The sequence below is a fragment of the Pteronotus mesoamericanus genome, unplaced genomic scaffold, assembly GCF_021234165.1.
Source record: "Pteronotus mesoamericanus isolate MK-2021 breed Mesoamerican mustached bat unplaced genomic scaffold, CSHL_Meso_final scaffold_232, whole genome shotgun sequence".
Taxonomy (NCBI): Eukaryota; Metazoa; Chordata; class Mammalia; order Chiroptera; family Mormoopidae; genus Pteronotus; species Pteronotus mesoamericanus.
Genome location: NW_026555311.1, coordinates 10,081,745 through 10,085,648, shown reverse-complemented (window position 1 = coordinate 10,085,648; position 3,904 = coordinate 10,081,745). Strand labels below are relative to the sequence as shown.

Sequence of the window (3,904 nt, the reverse complement as noted above, 5' to 3'; positions counted from 1 at the left end):
GTTAGGTTCCGCTTATAGGTTAGATCATGTGGTATTTGTCGTTCACCCCCTGGCTTATTTCACTTAGCATAATGCTCTCTAGTTCCATCCATGCTGTCGTGAAGTTTAGTAGTTCTTTATTTCTTTCTGCTGAGTAGTATTCCATTGTGTAAATGTACCATAGTTTTTTGATCAAATCATCTATTGATGGGCATTTAGGTTGCTTCCAACACTTGGCTATTGTAAATTGTGCTCCTATGAATGTTAGGGTGCATAGGTTCTTTTGAACTGGTGAAAAACAGGTTTAGTTTCAAAGGATAATAAAGGAACAATTAAAATAACACATCATTGACATAATCAAATTAATACATATTAATATTGGTAATATCAAGTATTGGCAGCTGTGAAAGGAACTGGGTATTCCTAGATTATTTTTCTTCATTTTCTTAAAGCAGTCCCTTTAGCATATCTTGTAGTGCTGGTTTGGTGGAAGTGTATTCTTTTAGCCTTCTTTTGTCTGGGAAACTTCTTATTTCACCTTCCATTTTAATTGAGAGCCTTGCTGGATAGAGCAGCCTTGGTTGCAGGCTTTTGCTTTTCATTACTTGGAATATTTCTTGCCATTCCCTTCTGGCTTGCAGTGTTTCTTTTAAGAGGTCAGCTGCTAGCCATATCGGGGCTCCCTTATATGTTAGTACCTCTTTCTCCCTTGCTGCCTTTAGGATTCTCTGTTTGTCTTTGATATTTGCCATTTTAATGATGATGTGTCTTGAAGTGGGCCTCATTCGGTTCCTATTGAATGGGATCCTCTGTGCTTCCTGGACTTGTGTGACTTTTTCTCTCCTCCAATTAGGGAAGTTTTCCATCATTACTTTTTCAAACAGGTTCTCTATCCCTTCTTCCTCTTCTCCTTCTGGTATCCCTATTATATGATATTATTATGTTTCAGGTTGTCCTGCATTTCCTGCAATACATCTTCATTCTTTCTGAGTCTTTTTAAAAAATTTTCTTGCTCTTTCTGGGAGCTTTTCTCTACCTTGTATTCCAGCTCACTGATTCGATCCTCTGCTTCACCTAGCCTGCTTTTGATTCCTTCTACTGTGTTCTTCAATTCAGAAATGGTATTCTTTATTTCTTCTTGTCTCTTATTGATAGTTTCTATGTCCTTTTTCATGCTGATGTAGTTTGCAGTAAGTTCCTCATAGTTTCCCTGTAGTTTTTTGTAATTCTCTCTGAGCTCACTGAGCTCTTTGAGCTTCCTTAGAACCTTTGTTTGGAACTCAATATGTGATAGTTTACTTGCCTCTATTTCATTTAGTTCTCTTTCTGGGGATTCCTCCTTTCCCTTCAAGTGGGGGATGTTTCTTTGTCTTCCCACTATTCGTGAGACTCTTCTTTTCTGCTTCTGATTCTAAAATTGATCTGTCTTGATTTCCTGACTTTGTGCTATGAACCCCTATGGTAGGAATCCACTGTTTTTACTTTCTAGATGTACCTCTGATGATGGCAGATGTTGTCCCTTTTTGACTTTAAGCAGTCTATTCAAGACTTCCAGGAATCTACTGTCTGTGGTGTCTTCTTCAGCTGTTAATCTAGTCACTCTACACTCAGAAGGCCAGCTTAGACAGCTTAGGGTGGGGTGGAATCCCTCCTGGAGGCAGGATTCTTAGGTCCTCTCATGCTGATGCCACTCAGGGGAATGGTCTCTGCCTGAAAAAGATGGCTGCTGCCGCATGGGGAATGAGTCAGCACTGAGGTCCCGCCAGCTATTCTCTCAGTTCTCTCCCCAAAGCCTCCTTCCCCAGTCTCTCCTCAGGCATCTATAGCCCACTCTGCCCCTGCCTCTGCCAGAGACCAGGGTAAGTGGCTGCAAATAAAAATGTATGTGTTGGCTGTTTAAATGGCTCTTTGCATCTTCAGCCACCTGTCTCTAGCAGAGAGAAACCCTGCCACTTTTCACAGCTGGCTGTTTTCTGTGTACTTTTTGGGCCCTGGTGCTATAGGCTGGAGATCCTTGCTTTTGGTTTTTCTCAGGGGGATCCAACTGGCCCTTTCAATATCCTTCTGGTGCTGCTGCCTGTGGGCACCCTGTCCTTCTTGAGTCTCTACCACACTCCTTACCAGTCAGGTTGTGGTAAAGCTGATTCTTCTGTCTGTCCGAGGTTATAAGGCTCCTCTCTTGCTATTGTCCAGTTGTTTGTTCCAGGTAATTTCTCCACAATTTAGTTGTAATTCCAGATTGGTCCTGGGAGGAGGTCAGTGTGATTTCCACTCACTCCTCTGCCATCTTGATTTTCCTCAATTTTTGTAATTTGTGAATCTTTAAATCACTTTCCATGTAAACAGTTTTTATTTATTTATTTATTTATTTATTTATTTTTTTAAACAACCAGGGGAGAGTGCGAATGCAGTCTCAAATTATGCAGTTGAGTTTCCAACATTTGGGGAAATTGCAGGGGTCAGCACATCCAGAGTGCAATGGATAAGCCTCGTCCTGGGAAAACCACTTTAGTGATCATGGTATCTCCCCTGCCAGGTAAGTATGTAAACAGTATTAAATATCTGATAAAGTTCAAGTTGTACCTTAAAGAATTATGTTTGTATTTTCTCAATGGTCAACTGTGAAGTGAGGGAGGCCCCTTATAAATGTGTCTATATAATAGCAAACTCAGTTATTTGTATGCATGTTAATAATTAAGTAATATTTGTCTCTACTTACAATAACTATCATTGTATACATGTCAAAAATATACAAATATTATTATTCATAAACATGCTAACAAATGCTTGATAATTGTCTCTTTTATTAGCAGATGCTGAAAAAAAAACACCTTACTATGTGTGATGTCATCTATGTACCAGGAAATTTACTGGGTACTGGAAATATGGAGATAAACTGCCCTCATAAGGTTTAAAGTTCATTGTTTTATTATAACCTCTTATACATAACTCTTTTTATTTCTAATGAATATTTAAAAAATTATATAATAGCTGACTATATATTCATAGGTCTTCTGCTTCCTCCTACCCTCCAAGGTTGAGAATTTCTTAAAACAGAGGCCTTTTCTAGTATTTTAGCATATAACATAGTACCTGATGCATGGGTGACATTAAAAAAAAAATTCCCTGAATAAAATAATAGTAATATTCAAATCCTGTCAAAAGATATTTTTAAAAGTGGGAACAACTATAACAGCATAAACAGTAAACAATAAAAAAAGCAGAAGAAAATAAATAAATCAGGCCCTGTTTTTAGAACATGTATCATTAAATGAACTAGAACCTGGAGAAAAGAACTTAGACTTCAAAAAAAGAAATAGTCTATTTTATAAAATTTGACCATGGCACATTCTTCTAAATAAAGAGAGGTCTAGAACAATATTAGATGAAAGTCTAGACTTGTAATCCAGTTTTAAATGGCATCCTTAGGGTTTTCAGGTTCAGAAAGTAGATCTTTACTGGTGCCTTCCAGGAACTATATATCATTTTACTTCTCAGTGATATTAAAAATTCTGACTAAAGATGATACAATGTTTGACCTGTCAAATTAGAAAAGATTCACAATGATATTCTACAGTCCTGGCAAAAGTACTCTTCATGATTGGCACTTACTTTCCTACTAGTAGCTGTGTAAATTTTCACAGAGCATTTGAGAAGCAATTTGGCACTATATGCTAACTTAAAATCTTCATCTATTTTGACTCACAAATTCCAATTTTAGGAAAATATACTAAGTTAACATTTACAGATATAATACAAACTGGCTATACATTTGTATTATTCCTATAATTTCAAAACTTGACTTTATGTCCAAACACAGGAGAATATGTAAACATATTTTAGTAAACCTATTTGAATATTGTACAGATATTAAAAATACATATTTTAGACAGTGTTTGAACATGTAAAATTTTTGTTGCATAAT

General features: G+C 36.8%; 1 pseudogene; it reads right to left on the bottom strand.

The window, feature by feature from the left end:
- Positions 1–2,371: 2,371 nt before the first annotated feature.
- LOC129085436 (uncharacterized) lies at positions 2,372–2,523 on the bottom strand (annotated as a pseudogene).
- Positions 2,524–3,904: the final 1,381 nt, after the last annotated feature.